The sequence below is a fragment of the Bombina bombina genome, chromosome 1 (assembly GCF_027579735.1).
Source record: "Bombina bombina isolate aBomBom1 chromosome 1, aBomBom1.pri, whole genome shotgun sequence".
NCBI lineage: Eukaryota > Metazoa > Chordata > Amphibia > Anura > Bombinatoridae > Bombina > Bombina bombina.
In genome coordinates this window covers 1,278,121,397-1,278,135,096 of record NC_069499.1, presented here as the reverse complement: position 1 = coordinate 1,278,135,096, position 13,700 = coordinate 1,278,121,397, and the positions used below count along the sequence as shown (strand labels likewise).

Below are 13,700 nucleotides of genomic sequence, written 5' to 3'. Positions count from 1 at the left end.
GAACTCACTTGATAATTTCTTTGATGCAATGTCAGTTCTCTACGAAGATCGAGACAAACAAAACACAGCAGAAGCCTCTATCTGCACTCTCCGTCAGGGTAAAAGACCCGTGGAGGAGTATGTTGCGGAATTCAAAAGATGGGCACCTGACACCCAATGGAACTCTGCAGCCCTTAGGAACCAATTCCATTCCATTTGTTTAGTCCTCTCCAGGTTAAGGACACATTCACTGTTCGCCAAAGGAGAGAAGTGTATTTTCAATACTAACTCCATTTCTTTCTTGGGGTATAACATATACCCATCCGGAATACTCATGGAGACTAAGAAAGTTGAAGCCATCATCAACTGGCCTATCTCTACTTCTAAAAGGGAGGTTCAAATATTTCTTGGCTTTGCCAATTTTTACAGAAAAGTTATCAGAAGCTTTTCCTCTATTGTTAATCCTCTCACCGCTCTTACAAAGAAGACTTACAAGTATTTTTGGAATCCTGAAGCTGATCAGGCCTTCAACTTATTAAAATAAAGATTTACCACAGCTCCCATTTTGCACTTCCCGGATCCAAAATTACAATACTTTCTGGAAGTAGACGCCTCAGACTATGCCATCGGAGCCATCCTATCCCAGAGGAGATCATCATCAGAACCCTTACATCCAGTTTCCTTCTTCTCTAGGCTTATGACCAATGCTGAGTACAACTACACCATAGGAGAAAAGGAATTACTCGCCATCAAAGCTTCTCTGGAATTCTGGAGACACCTAGTCAAGGGTACTCAACAACCCATCATTATCTATACGGACCACAGGAACCTGCAGTTCCAGACAAGTCCGCTGGAGTCTTCTTTTCTCTAGATTTAACTACTTAATCACTTACAGACCCGGTAGCAAGAACATGAAGGCAGATGCCCTGTCCAGGAAGGATCCTAAACCTTCATATGACACCTTGTTCAATAATACACCAAGACCGCTTCATCGCTCTCATCTCTCACTCTCCTGACTATATAAAGACACATCAAGAAAGAGACTCTACTTCCTCTTCTTTACCTCTCACAAGGTCTTTGGATGGGCTCTTGTATTACAACGAACGACTGTATATTCCTCCTTCCCTTAGGGAGGACATACTCAGATCAGCTCATGATTCTCTCTTATCCGGACATCCTGGCATCAAAAAGATCTTACATCTTCTGCAAAGAGATTTCTGGTGGCCAAAGATGAATAACTCTGTCACTAACTACATCAAAACCTGTTCCATCTGTTGTACTTCAAAACATCAAAAGATCCATCCTTATGGCTTCCTTCTATCCATGCCCATAGCCGAAAGACCTTGGCAAGCCATAGCCATGGACTTCATTGTCGAATTGCCTCCTTCATCTAACCATAATACAATACTAGTGGTAAATGATTTATTCTCTAAAATTACTCACTTTATCCCCGTTGTGGGACTACCCACTGCCGCTGAGACTGCCCATTTGTTTCTTAACCACATAGTAAAACTCCACGGTCTACCCGATTCTATCACTACAGATCAGGGAACGCAATTTACGTCTAAATTCTGGTCACAACTTTGTCTAACACTACAGATCGATAGGAGGCTCTCCTCTGATTTCCACCCCCAGACTAATGGACAGACGGAACGGACTAACCAGACCTTAGAACAGTACCTATGCTGTTATTGTACTGTTCAACAAGATAATTGGGTCTCCCTCTTACCAACGGCAGAATTCGTCTTTAATAACACTGTTAAAAACTCCAGCAAACTCACTCCATTCTTCGTAAATTATGGATTCCACCCATCATATCAGCTGTGTCATCGAACTGACAGTTCTTCACCCCTTGTTGACAAAACAATCAACACCATTGCACATGGATTTTCCATTCTTAAAGAGACGCTACTAGATGTGCAATCCAAACAGAAAGTTTATTATGATCTCAGAAGAACACCATCTCCTGATTATAAACCTGGAGACAATGTATGGCTCTCCACTAAGTACTTAAAGCTCCAAATACCTAGCAAAAAGCTTGGTATTTTATTTGTTGGTCCTTTCCCGATAGTGAAGGTCATTAATCAGAATGCTGTCACCCTTCAACTGCCTCCTTCTTATAAATGTCATTCTACCTTCCATGTCTCCCTACTTAAACCTTATCATCCAGTAAGACCTCAGACCTTACAGACCCCGCTTTCTGTAGTTCCTATAGAAGATTTAGAATATGAGGTTGAATCTATCTTAGACTCTCGGTATTACAAAAAGACCTTGCAATACTTGGTTCATTGGAAGGGTTTTGGCACTGAGGAAGATTCCTGGGAACCGTCACTAAATCTGAAAGCCCCCCGTCTCTTCTCCCAGTTTCATAAACGTCACCCAGATCGCCCTAAACCGTGATCCGCTGAGCTGCTCCTTGAAGGGGGTGTCATGTCATGATCACTGCTGTATATATCTTTAAGGCTCTAAAATCCCTATTTAAGGCCCCTCCTCCTTCTGTTCTATGCTAGGTAATTTGCTTTAGTGGGTGTAAGAATTCCTCTGACACCACTTCCGCTACTAGCCTGTGGAGACCGGATCTCTCTACCTGTCTTCCTTCACAGATCTCCTGGAGTTCTACGCCTTACCTCTTCTGACTCCTGGAAGTTGCGTCCACAACTACTTTGTATTTCCAGCCAGTGGTGTGTTCCTCTCTCCCAGCAGCATCTGGCCTCTCTGCAGACGCTACACGCTGTTCCTCTCAGCTGCAGGTGACATCACTCAGCTCTGCCTGCTATGTTCTCACCAGAATACCACAGCTCTGCTTGTCCTCCTCTCAACAGGCTTATTACACACCTCTTACCACGCTTCTGATGTACGGTACAGTGACTATCTTACTTTAAGTGTACAGCAGACTATCTTTGTGTTGCATCATTCTAAAGTCAAGACTGCATAGCTGCTTAATTGCCTCTCTAACTACTATTTGCTACACTTGCTTAAACTGTCACTGCTGTTTTAAGCTTCATGAACTAACCCTTGCCTACTACTTGCTACACTTTCAATTGCTGTGTGTGTGAATTCATTAACACCTTGATTTCCAGGGAACTCATTACAACAAGCACTGTTATTCTTCCCCTTGCTTACACAAACTGTATGCTCTTCAACAGAAAGAATAATGGTGTAAGCTTGAGTTCTATATGATCTTTGTTTTCTCACTACATTTATCCATTACTTAGTGGCCATATTACTTCTCTCATGTTATGTTATATTATTATTGAGTTCCACTAACAAGTTATTTGATTACTATAAAATGACTATATCGTCATCCCTCAGTCTATGAGCATAACAGGATTCTAAATAAATTATATAGAGTCCAAGGTTTGGTGTGAGACTGAGTGGCAATTATAAAATAGATTGTGTAATTCAGGGTTAAACATATCAAAGGTTATTAAACTCCTCTATTAACCTTAGAGTTTCACTGTATTGGTAGTTATTATTATTGGTAGTTTAGTTTAGGCTAGGGTTTTTTTTATTTTGGGGGTGGCTTTTTTATTTTGATAGGGCTATTAGATTAGGTGTAATTACTTTAAATATCTGATAATTTCTTTTTTTTATTTTGTGTAATTTAGTGTGTGTTTTTTTTGTAATTTAGGTAATTATATTTAATTTAGGTAATTTATTTAATTGTAGTGTAAGGTTAGGTGTTAGTGTAACTCAGGTTAGGTTTTATTTTACAGGTAAATTTGTATTTTTTTAGCTAGGTAGTTAGTAAATAGTTAATAACTATTTAGTAACTATTCTACCTAGTTAAAATAAATTCAAACTTGCCTGTAAAATAAAAAATAAACCCTAAGCTAGCTACTATTGTAGCTATTTTAGGGTTTATTTTATAGGTAAGTATTTAGTTTTAAATAGGAATTATTTAGGTAATGATAGTATGTTTTATTTAGATTTATTTTAATTATATTTAAGTTAAGGGGTGTTAGGGTTAGGGTTAGACTTAGGTTTAGGGGTTAATAAATTTAGTATAGTGGAGGCGACGTTGGGGGCGGCCGATTAGTGGTTAATAAATATAATGTAGGTGTCAGCGATGTCGGGGGCGGCACATTAGGGGTTAATAATTTTATTTTAGTTTTTGCGATGCGGGAGGGTCTCAGTTTAGCGTTTAATAGGTAGTTTATGGGTGTTAGTGTACTTTTTAGCACTTTAGTTATGAGTTTTATGTTACGACGTTGTAGCATAAAACTCAGAAATACTGACTTTCAGTTTACGGTATTGATCTTGGCGGTATAGGGTGTACTGCTCACTTTTTGGCCTCCCAGGCAGACTCATAATACCGGCGCTGTGGAAGTCCCACTGGAAAAAGACTTTACGCAAATTGCATAAGTTAATTTGCGTTAAGGCCAAAAAAGTGTGCGGTGCCCCTAAACCTGCAAGACTCGTAATACCAGTGGTAGTGAAAAAGCAGCGTTATGAGGCTTGACGCTGCTTTTTCACTCATACCGCAAAACTCGTAATCTAGCCCAATAAAAATAAGGTTTATAAAAGAAAATACTTGTCAAAGATTAAAAGCGACACAATGGTGCACAGTCTGTGCATTATGACAACATAAAAGATGCATTCAGATGGATTAAAAATTATATATAAAAACACGCTATTTGTAGATGTTTGGGTCATGAATATGTCCATCTGACCATATTTATTTTATTTACAAAATGGTTTGCCAGGAAAAAACTTATGGCATTCTATAGAGAATAAAAACATGTTTTTTTCTGGGGGAGACTGGGTGGGTCTCTCACCACAGATGTAGGTGCATTATTTGTTACATATTGCTCTTCTCAGCCCATTTACTCTCTCCTGATGTGTTTCTGTCAGGCTCTCATGTGAGACAATAAATGTTATATATTTCAGGAGTATATTTTTATAATAGAACTAATGTGTCTGATTTCTAACTTACCCTGCGTTATGTGAACATGGAAGACTTGCGTCTAGTTTGGTCTGATGTGGCCTAGCTATCAGAAGAAGGAGGAACTGGTCCATCATCTGATCATGTTTGATGTACTATAGAGAATAAATAGAGGGGAAGATATCCTTACATCTGGTCTGATGCGGTTTAGCTGGCATAAGTGGGGGAGTGAGCATGAGGGCTCTGTGTGTCTGTTCTAGTCTTATGTGGAGTAGCTAGTATAAAGGTTTGGTCAGTGGAATTCCTTCTGGTCAGATCTGATGTAACATTGCTGTGCAAGTCGTGCTTGGAGGGCCTGCAGCTAGTCATGTATAGGATCAGGTGAAAACCCCTGGTGAGTCCTTTACTATTGCAGATGTTCTTGTTGCTGACTTTGTTTTTTCAAATTCCAGAGAGTTTGCACGAGATCTGTATGATTATTTCCCATTTCTTCTCATACAAAACAAGCAGTGCATGTTCATTTAAAGGGATTGCACATAGGTGCATTTCGTTTTTCAATAGAAGCATGTTTGCAATATACATTTATTAACAAAAAGGCTTCGTGTAAAAGCTATAGCTGTTTCAAAAATGTATTTAAGTATGCACCGTGCACCAGCATTTTAAACACAACACTTGCTCAGAGATCCTAAAGTGCTTGTATCATCTGGTAATGACGCAGTTTGTATCATTGCTGACATCAACAAGCCCCACTGTCTCTGTGAGCAGCTGCAGTATTTAAAATGCTGGCACACTGAGAATATATAGATATTTATGTATGGAGAAAAAAATGCTAACACTTAAACAGTGATAATGTTTACTAGAAGCTTTTTTTGGCAATAAATGTATATTGTAAATATGTTTATATCCAAAGATGTAATTGACATATGTACATTTTAATTTTGACCAGAATGTCACTTTAAATATTGATTGCTGGTCAGCAATATTCTTTCAGCAACTAGTTGCTGTAAAAGTCAGTAAAAAACATGCACCAGGCTACTTGTTTTATTTCATACATGGTCATTTAAAACTTTAAAATGTGAATTTTATGAATAATAAATGGAAAAAAAATGATATAATTATATAATGAGTAGATAGATTTATATGGGATTACATGATGTAAAATTGGTGTGTATATATTATATCATAGTAAAGTGTTTGTTTGAGGAGAAATATTCTGACAGAACACAAACTATTTTAATCACTGAGGGTTTAAAAATGAAAGAATACTGTTATCTGTAATTTTTTTATATTTTATGCAATTTTGAGATATCCAGTATCCATCTAATGTAGGTGTCAGCAACACTTTACAGTAACTTTATTACAGCAGTTTTCCAATTAACAACAGCAATGCTCTGGGCACCATAAGTCCCTTAATTATGACCAAGGTTTAAGTGATCAATAAACACATTGCTGTTTTTAATGAGACATCTCCCATAATAAAGTTAAGCTGTCACTTGTATTCATTATTGGATGTTTTATAATTGTGAATTTTTGCAGTAACTATTGGTAACTTGCACACTTAGGCCCAGATTCTAAAATATTTGCCAGTCAGGACATGGTTTTCCACACTAACACACACAAGGGCAGCCTTCATTGAATTCTTTTATAAAAGGGGCTTTCCCTGTGAGTGGTCTCTCACATACAAATAATGAGAGATTTCTGCAAAACAAAAGTTTGCAATGTAGAGCGAAGTTCAGAGGGGGAGACCAGCATATTTTAAAATGTGAATATTATGTTTAATACAAATTATATTACACAGTTTTCAGTGCACTTTACCTTAAAGGGACATTAAACACTTTGAGATAGTAATATAAAATGATAAATTGTATATAATAAAACAACTCAGCGATATACTTTCATTATTTATTTTGTCCTCTTTGCCTGTAATTCCATTCTGAAATTGTGAGCTTTTCAGTTAATTTTAGAAATGGAAGTGCAGAACACTGTTAAATCCAGCACAACCATTGGCTGCACACTCTAACGACCTATTTATAACGGTCCCTAATTGGCCACAGCAGAGAAGGTAACACAAGTTACAACATGGCAGCTCCCAGTGTTTTATAGACACTAAAACTTTACACTTATTTTGTCACTTTTTAAACTAATGAAACATTAAAAAATACATCTACATGTTAGTCATGGACTAATCTTTTCTTTGAATGCATCATTCTATCTAGCATGTATTTAGTGTTTAATGTCCCTTTAAAGAAAAGGTCAATTTCGATTAATTAGTGCCCGGTTTTAAATAATCCTATTAAATCAAAGGCACTTTAATTCATCAAAATTAACATTTCACTCGTTTTCTTCTAAAACTTACCTTTTAATCCTGACAACCGCTGGAGTGGCTGTCAGGATTAAAAGGTAAGTTTTAGAAGTAAACAAGTGAAATGTCAATTTTGATTAATTAAAGTGCTTTTGTATTTAATAAGATTATTAAAAACCGGGCAGTAATTCATCGAAATTGACCTTCACTTTAAATTCACTGTAATTTTCATATGCATAGATTTTCCTTTTATAAACTCCCCTTAGCGAGGGTAAAACGTTGCTTTATATCATTGCACCAGGGAAATAGAAGGGCTGGTAAACATTCTTATAGAATCTCACCAGCCAAGAGAGCTTTTTAGAATTGGGGCCTTTGTCCTAATTTACATTGCTTTTGTAAACCATGTAAACTAATGGTAAAATAAAGCATCAATATAGACTTGAATGGAGATACTTGTTTTTGCCAATCTACACTGTTTAACAAGTAGGTGCTGAGCTCATTAAGAATGAAGAGGAAACATCCAATAGTGTTGTAAATGCAAAAATACATCTTGACTACAACTTTATTTATTAGATATTTTAAAACATTTGTCACAATTGAAGTTTATTTTTCCACCTTCTTTGCACGTGATATTTATATAACAGTTTTAAAAAGTAGAAATATCTAAAAAAATCTAAGAAGAAGTTCTATGTGATTTGCCTTCTCATCATGCAGCTTCTTAAGTTTTTCAGGAAGCGTGGTGGTCCAAAACTCCACTCTCTTCTCTATTAGCTTCTTTGCTGACTTCTGTTTCAAGTCAATTTCTAGATAAGCTTCATCTTGATCATACACGGGCCAATGTTCTAAACCATATCCATTTGGGTCCCTGCAGAAAATATTGCACGTTAGGACCATGGTATGAATATGTAAATAATTTCCTACCAGCCTACCTACATTCACCCTAGATTACTGGTTTTCAAACCTGTCCTCAGGCTACCCTAACAGGCCAGATTTTGAAGATAGCTGAACTGGGGCATAGTAGAAATAATCAGCTGATTAGTTAACATGGTTATTTTACCTGTTCTCATCCAAGGTAATCCTTAAAATTTGGCCTGAGGATAGGTTTGTAAACCAGTGCCCTAGAACAAATACAGGAGTCATTTATGAATGTGCACGTTTGAAGGTCAAAGGAAAAATCTGAAAGTAGAACTCTGTATTTGTTACTACTTAAAAACAATATAGTCTTACCTTACACTTATCCAGTCACAACCTCAGCCTGTTGCTAACATCCATATTTATTGCATCTCCTGCAAGCTTGGTTCCAGTCATCTTACAAGGTAAATCCCTTTGTGCCTTACATTATAAAATAGCCAGCAAGAATCCAGTGGAGATGGTGAATATTATTAGCAACCTACTGTGCTAACTCACTCTGTACAAGAACTACAGGCCTCACAGTTAAAATTATTGCAGAGAGTTGAAAGACTTCAGATTCAGTTATAGGGGCCGATTTAATAATGTCTGTCTAACATGAAACGCTGTAGCGTATCATGTCTGACAGACATCGCTGAATGCGGACAGCATAAGCTGTCGGCATTCAGCATTGCACAAGCAGTTCTAGTGAACTGCTTGTGCAATGCCGCCCCCTGCAGATTTGCGGCCAATTGGCCGCTAGCATAGGGTGTCAAACAACCCAATCGCATTTGATCGGGTTGATTGCTGTACGCCGCTCAGAGGTGGCGGATCCAGGTAAGACCGCTGCTTCTTAACTCCTGTTTCCGGCAGGCCTGAAGGCTTGTGTCTAAACAGAGTGAGTTGGCCCCATTCGGGGTATAGTAAATTGGCCCCATAGTCTGCTGGGGTGTCTCCCTTATTGCTGCTCAGGATGCTGGTGTGCCAAATGCTCTTAGTTTTGAGCAGTCAGGACATTTTAACTATCTACGGCAGAATCTGCCACTACCAGAAAGTTTTGCTTGGGATAGACAACAGTTCCATACTTTCATCACTGCCTGACAAATCCTGTTTTCTTGTAGGTTTTATTTTGCACTACTATTGACTTACTGACAGGTGAACCTTCAGTTTGATACTGTTATATGCTAAAAACGTTGGTCTTTTTTGTTAATGCTATGAGTTTGCTTTATCATAATCCACATCATATTTCCTCTTCTCAAGTTGCTTTGAGGGCTTTGTGGCAAGGAAAGAGACCTGTAGAGAACTATGTTTGTACCTTCTATTGCATAGCTAGTGACACAGACTAGAATGCTTCTTCTCTTCTTCTTCTTCAGTTTCATCTGGATCTCTCTGTACATCTGAAATATGAACTTGCTTTAATGGATCTCTCAGCGTATTTGGAAAGTTTAATGATCTTGTTCATCCAAATAGAAATGCGATTCCAAACTAGAAATAAGAGATACTTGCTACTCAGACTTTCCTCACAAAGTCATTCCTCATCAGAGCCTACTTATACTACTAAACCTGTGTCTTTAGAATAACCCATGCAGATTGGAGTGATTAAAGGGACATCAAAACCAAATTATTTGTTCATAATTCAGATAAAACTTTAAAATTTCTTATATTATAAAATCTGCTTCTTTCTTTTGTTATGCATTGTTGACAGACCAGAAATGCACTACTGGGAGATAACTTAACACATCAGGTGAGCCAGTGATAAGAGGTATTATATGGGCAGCCACCAATAAGCAGCTACCTCCCATTAGTTCATTGCTGCTCCTGAGCCTATCTAGTTATGCTTTTCAACAAAAGATACCAAGAGAAAAAAACAAATTAGATATTGGACGTAATTGGAAAGTTATTTAAAATTGCATACTCCGGTTGAATTTAAACTTTATTATCCCTCTAACGGGCCTGTTCCCCTTTTTGTTAATAGTAGAAGTTTGAATTGTTGTTTCTACAGCGGTAAGACTGGTCACTTTGTTTGAGATCATCCTGTGAGGCCCAAGAAGGAGATTATAGAATGTAAACATTACTCTGCAGCTGTGTTTTTGAATACTTCTTTTGTCCCTGTTGCATCATTAGTGAAGTCCCGAATAGTTCGCCGGCGAATAGTTCCCGGCGAACATAGCTTGTTCGCGTTCGCCGCGGCGGGCGAACATATGCGATGCTCAGTCCGCCCCCTATTGGTCATCATTGAGTAAACTTTGACCCTGTACCTCACAGTCAGCAGACACATTCCAGCCAATCAGCAGCAGACCCTCCCTCCCAGACCCTCCCACCTCCTGGACAGTATCCATTTTAGATTCATTCGGAAGCTGCATTCTTAGTGAGAGGAGGGACAGTGTAGCTGCTGCTGATTTAATAGGGAAATTGATAGCTAGGCTAGTGTATTCAGTGTCCACTACAGTCCTGAAGGACTCATCTGATCTCTGCTGTAAGGACAGCACCCCAAAAAGCCCTTTTTAGGGCTAGAACATCAGTCTGCTTTTTTTTTTCCTGTGTAATCTAATTGCAGTTGCCTGCCTGCCAGCGTGTATGTCAGGCTCACAGTGTATACTGTGTAGTGATGTCGCGAATAGTTCGCCGGCGAATAGTTCTCGGCGAACATAGCTTGTTCGCGTTCGCCACGGCGGGCGAACATATGCGATGTTCGATCCGCCCCCTATTTGTCATCATTGAGTAAACTTTGACCCTGTATCTCACAGTCTGCAGACACATTTCAGCCAATCAGCAAAAGACCCAGACCCTCCCAGCTCCTGGGCAGCAGCCATTTTAGATTCATTCTGATCCTGCATTCTTACTGAGAGGAGGGATAGTGTAGCTGCTGCTGATTTTATAGGGAAATTGATAGCTAGGCTAGTGTATTCAGTGTCCACTACAGTCCTGAAGGACTCATCTGATCTCTGCGGTAAGGACAGCACCCCAAAAAGCCCTTTTTAGGGCTAGAACATCAGTCGTTTTTTTTTTTTTTTGCCTGTGTAATTTTGACTGTGAAACATCAGTCTGCTAGTGTAATCTAATTGCAGTTGCCTGCCTGCAGTGCCACCACTCATATCTGTTGTAAAAGTAGTGTAAATTTTGTAAAAAAAAATTTTTTTGACTGTGAAACATCAGTCTGCTAGTGTAATCTAATAGCAGTTGCCTGCCTGCCAGCGTGTGTGCCAGGCCCACTTGCCAACTAGTGCCACCACTCATATCTGTTGTAACAGTATTGTAATTTTTTTTAAAAAAAACTTTTTTGATTGTGAAACATCAGTCTGCTAGTGTAATCTAATTGCAGTTGCCTGCCTGCCAGCGTGTGTGCCAGGCCCACTTGCCAACTAGTGCCACCACTCATATCTGTTGTAACAGTAGTGTAAATATTTAAAAAAAAACTTTTTTGACTGTGAAACATCAGTCTGCTAGTGTAATCTAATTGCAGTTGCCTGCCTGCCTGCCAGCGTGTGTGCCAGGCCCACTTGCCAACTAGTGCCACCACTCATATCTCTTGTAACAGTATTGTAAAACTTTTTTAAAAAAACTTTTTGACTGTGAAACATCAGTATGCTAGTGTAATCTAATTGCAGTTGCCTGCCTGCCAGTGTGTGTGCCAGGCCCTCTCAACCATCCGCCACTCCGTCTCTCGTCCGGTGCAGTTCCTGCTCCTGTGTAAATTTTGTAAAAAAAAAAAACTTTTTTGACTGTGAAACATCAGTCTGCTAGTGTAATCTAATTTCAGTTGCCTGACTGCCAGCATGTGTGCCAGGCCCACTTGCCAACTAGTGCCACCACCCATATCTTTTGTAACAGTAGTGTAAATATTTAAAAAAAAAAACTTTTTGACTGTGAAACATCAGTCTGCTAGTGTAATCTAATAGCAGTTGCCTGCCTGCCAGTGTGTGTGCCAGGCCCACTTGCCAACTAGTGCCACCACTCATATCTGTTGTAACAGTATTGTAAATTAAAAAAAAAAACTTTTTTGACTGTGAAACATCAGTCTGCTAGTGTAATCTAATTGCAGTTGCTGCCTGCCTGCCAGCGTGTGTGCCAGGCCCTCTCAACCATCCGCCACTCCGTCTCTCGTCCGGTGCAGTTCCTGCTCATCTGCCCCCAGTCAGGTGTCTGTCAAGGACATGTTTGAGCGTAAGAAGCCAATGTCACAAAGTCACCCCCTTGCCCGGCGTCTGACAGCTGGCTTGTCTGAACTCTTAGTCTGCCAGCTTTTACCATACAAGCTGGTGGAGTCTGAGGCGTTCCAAAAATTTGTAGCTATTGGGACACCGCAGTGGATGGTACCCGGCCAAAATTTCTTTTCACAAAAGGCAATCCCCAACCTGTACTCGATTGTGCAAAAAGAAGTAATGGCATGTCTGGCACACAGTGTTGGGGCAAGGATCCATATGACAACTGATAGCTGGTCTGCAAAGCATGGTCAGGGCAGGTATATCACCTACACTGCGCATTGGGTAAACCTGCTGATGGCTGCCAAGCATGTAATGCGTGGCTCTGCAGAGGAGGAGTTGGTGACACCGCCACGACTTGCAGGCAGGCCTGCTGCCACCTCCTCTACTCCTCCTACTCCATCCTCTTCCATAACCTCCTCGGCTGAGTCCTCTTCTGCTGCTGCGTCTTGCTCCACATCAAGCCCAGGTACTATTCCACATCCCGGATATGGCAGTGTCACACCATCTTGGGTTTGACTTGCCTGAAAGCAGAGAGTCACACCGGACAAGCACTCCTGTCCGCCCTGAACGCACAGGTGGATCAGTGGCTGACTCCACACCAACTGGAGATCGGCAAAGTGGTTTCTGACAACGGAAGTAATTTGGTGGCGGCATTGAAATTGGGCAAGTTGACACCTGTGCCGTGCATGGCACATGTGTGTAATCTGATCGTACAACGCTTTGTGCATAAGTACCCAGGCTTACAGGATGTCCTGAAGCAGGCCAGGAAAGTGTGTGGCCATTTGAGGCATTCCTACATGGCCATGGCGCACTTTTCCGTTATCCAGCGGCGAAACAACATGCCAGTGAGGCGCTTGATTTGCGACAGCCCGACACGTTGGAATTCAACACTCCTAATGTTCGAACGCCTGCTCCAACAAGAAAAAGCCGTTAACGAGTATTTGTATGACCGGGGTGCTAGGACAGCCTCTGCGGAGCTGGGAATTTTTTTGCCATGTTACTGGGCGCTCATGCACAATGCCTGTAGGCTCATGCGTCCTTTTGAGGAGGTGACAAACCTTGTCAGTAGCATCGAAGGCACCATCAGCAACATCATACCATTTGTTTTCTTCCTGGAGCGTGCCCTGCGAAGAGTGCTGGATCAAGCCGTAGATGAGCGTGAAGAGGAAGAGGAAGAGTTGTGGTCACCATCACCACCAGAAACAGCCTTATCAGCATCGCTTGCTGGACCTGCGGCAACGCTGGAAGAGGATTGTGAGAAAGAGGAGTCAGAGGAGGAATGTGGCTTTGAGGAGGAGGAGGAGGAAGACCAACCACAACAGGAATCCCAGGGTGCTCGTTGTCACCTATCTGGTACCCGTGGTGTTGTACGTGGCTGGCGGGAAGAAGATACCTTCAGTGACATCACTGAGGATGAGGAACGGGACATGACTAGCTCGGC

General features: G+C 40.4%; 1 pseudogene; it reads right to left on the bottom strand.

Annotated features, from left to right (window-relative positions):
* Window positions 1-7,729: 7,729 nt before the first annotated feature.
* The window catches only part of LOC128642311 (fatty acyl-CoA hydrolase precursor, medium chain-like), a 141,073-nt pseudogene continuing 135,102 nt past the window's right edge, over window positions 7,730-13,700 (bottom strand).